Below are 11,555 nucleotides of genomic sequence, written 5' to 3'. Positions count from 1 at the left end.
TCTTCTGGATATATAAAGGCCCGGGCGAGATCTATTCAAAACTTCGCCTGAACTCGCTGCGAAATTCAAACTCGAAGGCGAAATGCCCGTTCCTCGAATGACTCAAGCACGCGCAACGGCCGCCCCGCGGACCGCCCGTCCCGTTGCATTAACTCCTCGGCAGGGCAAGCGACACCTTTGGCAGGAGAAGCGGGCATCGTTTTACCTCCGCCATGATGACCGCGTCAAAAAAGGTGCACCACACTATTTAAATTCATATCCTTTTCCTCTTCCCCTTTCTCTCTCTTGCTACAGGGACCGGGAAAGGGGATATTTCGAAAGGGATCCTTCTCAGTGAAGGAAGCGGGCCTCGAGCCCTCCTACTGATCAGGGGTTCGAAGGCTGGCCCCTCGGAAGGGTTCGACAGCCGCCCCAGAGCACTCGGGCTCCAAGCCCATTACTGATCAGGGGTTCGAAGGCTGGCCCCTCAGAAGGGTTCAACAGCCGCCCCAGAGCACTCGGGCTCCGCGCCCATTACTGATCAGGGGTTCGAAGGCTCGCCCCTCAGAAGGGTTCGACAGCCGCCCAGAGCACGCAGAGCAAGGGATGACTCTGGGTATGTCCGTTACATGGCCGAGGCTCGGGCTATGCTCCCGAGGTACCCTAGGACATTTCCGAGACCAGCAAGAGCGATTTTGTAACGGAATCCCATTAGAGGGAGGCATCGAGCCCTCAGACCCTATCGAATGGGTCCGGGTCTGGCAAATCACCTGCAGGTACTTTTGGAGCACGGCTCTGGGCCACTAGCCGACCCTTATCGAATGGGCATGGGCGTCCACTCGGATCACCCGTTAGCAACTCAATGGAAACACCATGTTCAGTGCCCTCCGAGGGCAACATGGCGCTTTCCCCCCTTCCTCCTTGCGGAAATGCGACGAAGGGGCGTATAATAAAAGTCGAGACAGTCCTTGATTGTCCTCTCGCTCCGTGCAGAGGCTCGGGGGCTGCTCTCGCAACCCGGCTACGGCCAAACTGTTGACAGCGTCAACAAACCAGCCTAAAAACTCGGAACCTGACCATGCACCCGGGCTACGGCCGGGCCGCACGAGCGAACAACCAGGCCGGCCGAGGCATCATGAAAAGCATTAAGACCTCAGAGGAGTCAAACCACTCCTCCGAGGCCTCGGGGGCTACACCCGGCAGGTGCGCTCGTGCGCACCCACCAGAACAAAATATAACCGAGAAAGGTCGGTCCCCTCACAAAAAATGCGGCAAAGCCTCCAAGCGAGTACGAACACTCCCTTCGAGGCTCAGGGGCTACTATCGGGTACCGTAATTAGGGGTACCCCCAACACTCCTAAAACACGGCTGGTAACCACCCTCAGCACAAACCGCAAAGACTGATGGGCGCGGTTCAGGTCAGGGCCTCGTCTACCAAGGGACGCAATCTTGCCTCGCTCGAGCCCGGCCTCGGGCGGGAACAATAGTCCCGGACGAATTCACGCCTCGCTCGAGGGCCTCTTCAGGCGGTGGGCGCACACTCGACTCGCCCGAAGCCCAGCTCGGGCAGGCTTCGTTGTGAAGCAACCTTGGCCAAATCGCCTCACCAACCGACCGTATCGCAGGCGCATTTAATGCAGGGATCGCCCGACACCTTATCCTAACACGCGTGCCTCAGTCGGCAAGGTCGAAGTGACCACAGTCACTTCACCCTTTCACTGACTGACCTGACAGGAAAACAGCGTCGCTCGCCCCGCTCCGACTGCTGTGCCATCCACTAGGGTGAGACTGACAATAGCCGAGTTCAGCCTCGGGCGCAACAGGAAGCTCCGCCTTGCCCGACCTTAGGCCTCGGCCTCGGAAGGAGGTCTCCGCCTCGCCCGACCCCAGGGCTCGGCCTCAGCCTCGGCCTCGGGAGGTCTCCGCCTCGCCCGACCCCAGGGCTCAGCCTCGGCCTCGGCCTCGAGAGGAATCGCGTCCCCGCCCGACCCTGGCCTCGGCCTCAGGAGAAGTCTCCGCCTCGCCCGACCCCAGGCTCGGACCGACCGCGCCACAGGGGATACATCATTACCCTACCCTAGCTAGCTTAGGCTACGAGGGAACAAGACCGGCGTCCCATCTGGCTCGCCCCGGTAACAGGTAATGATGGTTCCCCGCGTGCGTCCATGACGCCGGTGGTTCTCAGCCCCCTACGGAAGCAAGGAGACGTCAGCAGGATCCCAGCAGCATCGACAGATGTGCTTCTACAGGGCTCAAGCACTTCTCCAACGACCATGTTATCGCGTACACAGGGCTCAAGCACTTCTCCGACAGCCACGTTGGCATGTACACAGGGCTCAGGCACTCCTCTGCCAGACACGTTAGCGCATAGCTACACCCCCCATTGTACATCTGGACCCTCTCCTTGCATCTATAAAAGGGAGGTCTAGGGCCTTCCTGTGGGGGGGGGGTCGCGCGGGGGAACGAGCTAACGAACAGGCTCTCTCTCTCTCGCGACACTTGTAACCCCTACTATGAGCACACCCCTGGTGCGAGATAATACAAGCCGAATTCCCCCTTGTGTTCCATCTTGCGCCAACCCATCTGGGCAGGGGCACGCAGCGACAAATTCACTGGTCGGCTCGGTTGAGGGACCCTCGGGTCTGAAACGCCGACACGCGCCCTCTCTAGAGAGACCCGGGCATCCTCTCCCGCACGCCTACGGTTGAGCTCTGCCCGGAGGTCGTCGGTCTGTGCACCCCTCACCGAGGGTGAGCGCACAGACGCCGTTGCCTCATGTTGGCACCGGGATGACCGCGACCTAGACCTGGTCGAGCCGGAGTGCGCCATGCCGAGCAGTCGGACGACGTCGTCACGCCACTGCTTCATGGACCCGGTGAGGCCGTGAAGCTTGGAGGGTGGCGCAGAAACTCCCTGGCCGCAGACAACACCCCCGGAACTGCCCTTGATGGAGTCCGGGATGTCTGCGCAGTTGTATGCTGTTGTGCAGCGTGCACAGCAGCAGTGCCCGACACTGGGCGGTTGGGAACCCATGGCGTGGAAGAAGCAACTTCCTCCTCCACCAGGAAATCCTCTAAAGTCTCGGCGCGGTGCTCAACGATTTGCACCATCATGCTGAGCAAGAAAACAAGCAAAAACCTATAAGCCTAGCCCCCTACCTGGCGCGCAAAATGTTGAAGAGGAAATCTCCGGCCGGGTGGCGGAATGCACTCGCCCTAAATCCTAAGATGAGGAGGGGCCTAAGCGTTTTGCTTGTCTACTAAGCGATGAACAAACAAAAGAACACACAAGGGTTTAGAGTGGTTCGTGCTGCTGGAGCGTAATACCCTACTCCACTGTGTGATGTATTGAGCTTGAAAGCTTGTATGAACTTGTGAGCCTGAGTTGGGTCTAAGTGTGTCTGAGTCTTGTAACGTTGCGTGCCTCCACTTTTATAGCTAAAGGGGGGCACGTACAAGGGTGCTGAGCCCCGACATGCGGGCCCAGGGACATAACGGATGTAATACTTGGAGCAACTAATGCTGGTCACCAGTGCAATCTCCTTGTGCCCTGATATCTGTGATCTGCGTAGCATTGGCGTGCAGCGGAAGCTTCCCTGGCAACGTACGAGTGATGATGAGCACAGTGTATGCCGCAGCATGGGCGTACTGTCCGCCACCGGAGTGGACGGGCACGCCTCCTGCAGGATGGCCTGGGCGCCGCCCGTCAGCAGAGTGGACAGGGCACATTTAATGCTGAGGCGGCACATCGCTTGTCAGTAGAGTAGACATGGCGCATTTAGTGCTGAGGCGGCATCACCTGCTAGTTTGACAGGTGGCGCGCCTCACCCGCAATAAATGTGCGCGGCCCAGAGGTCTTACGTCCGGCTCCGCCTGTTGGCTTACGTCACGGGCAGCTGGCCACGTGGCAGCATCGGGCCTCCGCCTGAGCGGGGAGCAGAGGCGCACGCAATATGGTCCGGACTCGTGTTGGCTCCGGACCCCCGCCTGGCCTTGATTAAGGTACGGGTACTCCTCCTAGAATCCCGGGACCTTGTTGTGAGTGACCTGGATCCTGCCGGAGGTCTGGGCTGTGTATCCAGGGGTCCAGCACTTTCCCGTGGGGGTCGGGACCCACTAATGACACCATGGAGTATATCGTCTCCTCCAACCACGTGGCGGCCCCGGCGCTGCCCACGTGGCGGGGTCAGGCGATGTTTGCCACGTGGCTAGAGGTAGCCGCATGGACTCCGCGCCTTCACACTGTAGAAAGGAGTACCCCTGATTCAGGGTACCGACAATGGGGATTAGAGGGGATTGAGGGAGAAATGAGTTCATTTCGCCACGGGGGATTGGAGGGGATTGAGGGAGAAATGAGTTCATCTCCCCCTCAATCTCCTCCAATCCCCCGTGATCCCGTTGTCATCAAATCAACCCTACTAGGGCTAAGGAAAAACCCATTGTCCATTACCTAAACCCGATTTATCCAAATTCAGATCCAATCTATCTACCTAAAACTAAATTACTCGAGTCTTAGAGCATCTACAAAAGCTTCCTAGAAGTCTCTCATAAATCAAGTTTTTTTTGGAAAAAACACAAAAACATGTCTCCAACGGTTCCCCTAAAACGCTCCTAACTTTTCATAGCCATTAAAACTCCCTCATTTGTAGCTACAAATGAGGTGTTTTTTTGGCTCTACAGAAACAATCTACCGTTTTAAAGAATCTATTGGATAAAAGATTAAAATGTACCCCACTAATTTTTTAAATGACTCTTAAAACTGATTTTGGAGAGTCATTTTTAGAGAGATCTTGGAGATGCTCTTAAAACCCGATTAAAGTTGGGTACGCAGCTCCTTCACTTTCACGCTTTCCCCAGCTCGGTCGCTCGCTCGCACACCATCTTCCTTGCCCAAGCCTCCACTCTTTTTCCTCGTCCCGAACTCTCCCGACTCCCGAGCTAGAGCAAGCAAAGCCAACGCGGACGCACGCACAGCTAGGGCACGACGCGCGCACGGGGCTCACCCACATGCCGCCTCTGTCGCGCACGCCTGCTTCCACTCCCCTGACCCCCTCCACGCTCGCGCTCCTCGCCGCGTTAGCCACCTACGAGCCCCACGCCGCCTGCCCGCGCACCGCCTCGTCTCCAAGGCCTGCGAGCCACTGCCACGTCGCCGCTGCCTCTCCCGCGGTCCCCGCGCCGCGTTCCTGGCGTCAAACATGGGCGTCGACGGCCGCCGCTGGGTTAGGCCTCGCCACGGCCACGAGTTCCTCGTCGACGACGTCCTGCGCCTCGCCGCCGGCAAGATCCGGACCGGCCTCGACGTCTCCGGCGGCGCCGCCAACTTCGTGGCCCGGATGAGGGAGCGCGGGGTCACCATCTTCACCACAGTGCTCGACAACACCGGGAAACCCATGAACGAGTTCGTGGCGGCCCGGGGACTGCTCCCACTGCTGCTCTCACCGGCGCACCGGTTCCCGTTCTACGATGGGGTGTTCGACCTCGTGCACGTCAGGGCCACCGCATTGGCCGAAGGCGGGTCGCCGGCGCTGGGACAGGCAGGGACGGAGGAGGCGCTGGAGTTCTTCATGTTTGACGTCGACCGGGTGCTGCGCGCCGGTGGGCTGCATTGGATTGACAGCCACATGTGCCACGCCGATGAACGGAGGCAGACGCTTGCCAAGCTCATTGGCAGGTATGGTTACAAGAAGCTCCAGTGGGCAACAGGAGAGAAGGTCGGCACAGGGAGCACGAAGGCAGCGATGTACTTGTGTGCGGTGTTGCAGAAGCCGGCACGAGTTTGAAATTGGATGGATGGGTTGAAATCTGTGGCATTAATGGCACCACCTTATCCTGATTGTTTGGGGGCTCATCAGGGGATCTGGCATGAGATGTCACTAGTACACACAGCCTCTATAGTGGCGGTTCTAGAGACGTTTTCACTGGCGCTTTTCAGTGCCGCCAGTGCTAGGGGCCAGTGGAAATCGTCATTTCCACTGGCGGTTATTCTAGAACCGCCAGTGGAAATGATATTTTCACTAGCGGTTTTCTTAAGCAACCGCCAGTGGAAATGTTATTTTCACTGGCAGTTTTATAAAGAAAACCGCCAGTGGAAATAGCATTTCCACTGGCGGTTTGTTTTATTTAGCCGCCAGTGGAAAGTTTTCCCGTCTTTTTTTAAATTTTCAATCAGTACTGAAATTTATATATATTTACACACACAAAACATATATATATATTGATATTGATAAACATGTAGTATTGATATTAAAAGCAACATGGAATTAAATTCTATCATACATTTATATACATCAAAGTCTTGTTTACAACCATGTATGCATCACACATTATATACATCAAAGTTTTCACTTAAGCTCTAATAACTATCTCGGCTAAGAGATAGTCTACTAATTTCTGTTAGTATTCTAAACTCTGGCAAAGCTAATGTTCCGGAAGCATCATGATATTTCCCTTTTGCGGGAATGACCTCTTTCAATATGAATGTGCACAGGTCCTCAACTATGCCATTCAATGCACCTTCAGTCAAGTTCTCCGGGCTTCCTTTTTGAAATTGCTGTAAAGGAAGTTTATAAACATTATCTATTTATACTCAATAATAACACATTTGCATCTTAAATGACATAAATACATACGTGACTATTACTAATAATACCTTATCAGGGTTCGTGATGTATCGTCCGTTCATTCTCATGAACTCGCACACGTAGAACCCACATAGGACCGATCCGGGTGGTTGCTTGTGGCACTACATAACGGGAGATTGGTTATTTAGTTGCAACATTGTCCTATGTACGTACATGTATGATATGTATTCATAAATTCACATACTTACCGGCCAGTTATAATGGATGTCTAGTGGCACGCCTTTTTTGGACGTGTCGTACTTTCCACCTCGTAGCTTATAAAACCTAAATGCCATGTGATCTCAAATAGAATCACCATGTTATTCTACAATTCTCATCGATATAAGTATGCATGCATAGAAAAGGCTTACAGCTCTAAGATGCTGAGGAATTTTGAATAGGCCGAAGGCTCGGTGTGCAAGGAGTCGAGCACCAGCACCTTTCCAACCTTAGGATAAATGAAGAAGCATATCCAGTGGTCCCTGTACGAATCAAACTTGTGATACATTTGTATTGAAATTATTAATTTTATTTATGCAAAATCACACTTACTTAAAGTTGTATGGGGCCACTATGGATTCCCTGTCTTCAAATTGAAGCATTGCCTGTCCTATGTAGGTGGCATATCTTGCTTCAAAATCCTTCTTCAGATCCTGGATACACACCTCAATTTCTTCGTCTGTTAGCCCTGTAATGCTTCGTTGCCTTTTCCGATTCTAAAAGTGTGGTTATCCTCGCATATCTTTATTGGGTTGAGATACCCAACCCTTTTACTGGCACTAGCATTGGGATTGGTACCATAAAGGATCTCCTGCTGATCATGTTGCATTCTGCAACGCACACGTGCATGTCAGATATTGAAAATTTATACAACTCACTAATAATAACACATATATGTGGAGTATGAGTGACACTTACAATGCAAATATGGTTACAAGTTGCACGTCGAGTCTCTGAAGGTTCATCATTAACCACATGTCCTCGAATGTAACAACGACCTTTTGATTTGAACCAATAAAAGCATGGGCTGGTATATTAACACTGATGGTGTCGATGCCAACTGAAGATGCCCGCATGTACCAATCATGCAACCTTTTAATATTAGCCAGGACCTTCCTTAGTTTCTCAAAAGTGAGTAGTGGTCTGCCCGGCACATATTTTTTAGGCACGTTTTTATAATCTGCCTTAGTTGGCTTCTTTATCTTTGCGGCCATTGCCTCAGCCTTTTTTGTGGACTCCTCGAGATCGGCCAAATCAACATTGTCTGACGTGAGGCTCCGTCCAATCCCTTTCAAAAAATGAACAGTGCCAGCAGTGGATTTACTCTTCTTTTTCTTATCATACGGGGACACTACTTTTGGTATAGAAACTTTATATTTCTTTGATGGTCGTGGAGATGGCTGTGGAGAAGGTGGATCCCTGAAGGGCGATGTATGTGGCGGAGACGGTGGGCCACCATGAGGATGAGGAGAAGGAGGGTCAGAAAGAGGATGAGGAGTAGCATGTGAAGTTTGAGGAGGTGATGATGGATGTACAATAGGAACAGCAATTTGAGAAGGCGGAGACGGTTGGGCCTGCGACGACGGCTGTCGTGCGATATCAACCAATTTGACATCCCTTTGAGGCCAAAGGATAAAATTCTTGATAGCTTGTCCAAGTGTCTCGATACCTTCGGGCCCAGGGATGTCTAGCATGTCGTCCTCGTATCCTTGGACGACTGTCGTCACTTCTACCCTGCAATATTCTTCTGGAATGTCGTTTCCATGGAACTTGCGTCCTGGGATCGCAAGGCCTGTGGCTACTTTCCTTGTACGCTGATTGTTAATACCATATCTTATAACTAGTGTGCATGCCACAGGCCTTGTGATGTCATCAACTAGATAGCGGACCTTATTTCCCGTTGACGCGACAGAGCTTGGGATGGTCGTACCCTCGGTGGCAGCCGACGTTTGAGCTACTGGAATTATTTGCATCTGTGGAGTGGTCATCTGTTGAACAGACATCGCACTCGCCATCGCCAATTGCTGCATCAATTCTGGAGGAGGATTCGATAGCATTTCAGACATCAGGCCTTTGAACTCTTTCTTGGCCTCCTCCTTAAAATAATTTGTCATCTCTTCCTTGTATCGATCACGTTTCTTGTACAGACCTTCCCATTGTGGTCCGAATCCTTCCATCCATCCTTCCTTAGATGATATTCCTCGTACACGACCAGGATGCTCAGGGTTACCGAGACCAGCCGTTAGAATGTCTTTCTCCCTTTGCGGCTTAAATGTTCCTTCGCTCTGCTTAGCTGCAATTGCATATATGTTTTTTGCCGCTTCTTCGACAGTGGGATCATCAAAAGATACACCAGACTCAGTTTCCCTTGGTTTTCTAGCACGGATCCAATTAGCTGTCCTTTCACCGAGTTGCTCGGACAGCGTCGGCAACCCTGCAGCCTTCTTCTCGGCGTCTTCTTGTCTCCATTTAGGAACCTGACACTTGTAACCACCTGTGCCAAGGTGGTGGCGGTATTTGCCTCACTTAGCGATATGAAATCAGGGCTGCTCCTCTGCTCTAGAAATACTGCCCACTGACCTGCTGAGATTTTATATTTTTTCGTCGGGTCTAGGCCTTTCTTTGCAAACTTTGTATTCATCTCAGACCTCCAGTTTCGGAAATTTATTGCAAACTGCTTCATCGTGTATTTTTTCACGAGTTCTTCTGAACCCCCAGGCAAAACAAACCTCGTTACTAGCTTATTCCACATTTGATTCTTGACATCATCTGATACATCTCTCCACTGTCGGATTGTGATGTCAAGATTATCTCTAACTAAGAACCCAAGTGCATTCCGAAACTTAGGCAGTGCCTCTTCTGGAGCTAGGGGCTGACCATTCGGGCTCACGTCTATGATTTTATATGTCTTGTCAGGAAACTTGTTTAGCCCCCTGTCACCTCTGTTCCGATCGCTCTGCTTCCTTTTCCTTGACCTCTCGGTGGTTGTCTCGGTCGATTCTGGTGCGCCTTGGGTCGGTTCTGGTGCGCCTTGGATCGGTTCCGGTGCGTCTTGGTATTGTGCCGCAGATTTTTCGAGCATCGCACAAAATTCAAACAAGACCTCCTATTCATGTAATAAAATGCACAAGAGAATCATGCATGTGTAATAGACATTGTGAAATCAGCTAATTAATTAGGTACACACACGAAATTAAGGATGTGTAATTTACCTCATGTTCTTGTGGATCATAAGTAGGGTCACGTTGCAACTCACGCGCAGCGGCCCTATCTATCCTAGTGGTAGGAAAAGGGTCGCTAGGCGTTTCATATCCTTCACTGCTGGATTCTTCTTGAGCAACACTCTTGTCCATGTGGTCGGGCCCTAATCCTTGGTCCTTGGTTGGAGAACTCATTGAGCTACATATTAACATAAGCAATAAGTAAATTTGTATTAACAAATACCCTAACCCTTATCGAGGAGGAGTCGTATAGGACGTATAGAGAGGGAGAGTCGTATAGAACATATATAGAGAGAGAGAGGGAGAGAGGAGGAGTCGTATATGACGTATAGAGAGGGAGAGAGGGAGAGAGGGAGATGGAGAGTCGTATAGAACGTATAGAGAGAGAGGGAGAGAGGAGTCGTATAGGACGTATAGAGAGGGAGAGAGGGAGATGGAGAGTCGTATAGAACGTATAGAGAGAGAGAGAGGGAGAGAGGAGGAGTAGTATAGGACGTATAGAGTCGTATAGAACGTATAGAGAGAGAGAGAGGGAGAGAGGGAGAGAGGAGTCGTATAGAACATATAAAGAGAGAGAGAGAGGGAGAGAGGAGTCGTATAGGACGTATAGAGAGGGAGAGAGGGAGATGGAGAGTCGTATAGAACGTATAGAGAGAGAGGGAGAGAGGAGGAGTCGTATAGGACGTATAGAGAGGGAGAGAGGTGATGAGAACTCGCTCTGGTCAAGTGGGGTTCTGATGAGTTGCTCTTAATCGAAACCATGAAGGAATACGTTGTTTACTAGTGAATCTAGTCTACATTTTACAATATGTTGTTTACAATAGAATACAATAGAATATGTTGTTTACAATGGAATACGATGGAAAAAAACATGCTTTGTGTTGCTCTATCCTCTCTCTCTAATCTCCCTCCCTTTCCTCTCTCTTCCCTCCCTCCCTCTCCCTCTCTTTCCTCTCTCTTCCCTTTCCCCCTCTCTCCTCTCTCTCTCCCCCTCCACTCTCTTTCCTATATATACACTCCCTCTCCCTCCTCTCTCTTCTCTCTCTCTCCCTCCCTCCACTCTCTTTCCTCTCTCTTCCCTTTCCCTCTCTCTCCTCTCTCTCTCTCCCTCCACTCTCTTTCCTATATATACACTCCCTCTCCCTCCTCTCTCTTCTCTATCTCTCCCTTCCTCCACTCTCTTTCCTCTCTCTTCTCTTTCCCTCTCTCTCCGGAGAGAGAGGGAAAGGGAAGAGAGAGGAAAGAGAGTGGAGGGAGGGAGAGAGAGAAGAGAGAGGAGGGAGAGGTCCTCTCCTCTCTCTTCCCTCTCCCTCCTCTATCTTCTCTCCCTCTCTCTCACTCTCTGCAGAGACGCGCGCAGGGGTCTCCCTCTTTTCCCTCTTCCTCCTCTCTCTTCCCTCTCACTCTTCCTAGGCTTAGGGTTTAGCCGCGGCGCGTGCACGGCGGCGCTTGCACGGCGGCGCGCATGCTCGAGCTAGCCCGAGCGATCATAGTCGAAGAAAGGGAGAGAGAGAGAGAAGAACTTACCTACGGCGCGGGGACGACGGCGTGGACGACGGCGTGAACGACGGCGGCGCACGGCGGAGAAAATCGGCGGGCGAAATTTTGGCAGCCTGACGGCGGGAAGATGGAAAGACAGGGCGCCAGAGACTTAGCGAATTTTTCGGCCCCGCGCGCGCTCCTTTATATAGGAGATATTTCTACTGGCGGTTCACAATGACAACCGCCAGTAG

General features: G+C 52.0%; 1 pseudogene; it reads left to right on the top strand.

Moving 5' to 3' along the window:
- The first annotated feature begins 4,105 nt into the window (after positions 1-4,105).
- LOC103639810 (uncharacterized) lies at positions 4,106-5,761 on the top strand (annotated as a pseudogene).
- The last annotated feature ends 5,794 nt before the right edge of the window (positions 5,762-11,555 follow it).

The sequence above is a fragment of the Zea mays genome, chromosome 9, assembly GCF_902167145.1.
Source record: "Zea mays cultivar B73 chromosome 9, Zm-B73-REFERENCE-NAM-5.0, whole genome shotgun sequence".
Taxonomy (NCBI): Eukaryota; Viridiplantae; Streptophyta; class Magnoliopsida; order Poales; family Poaceae; genus Zea; species Zea mays.
Note: the sequence above shows the minus strand (reverse complement) of the source record. Positions and strands in the feature narration are given on the sequence as shown.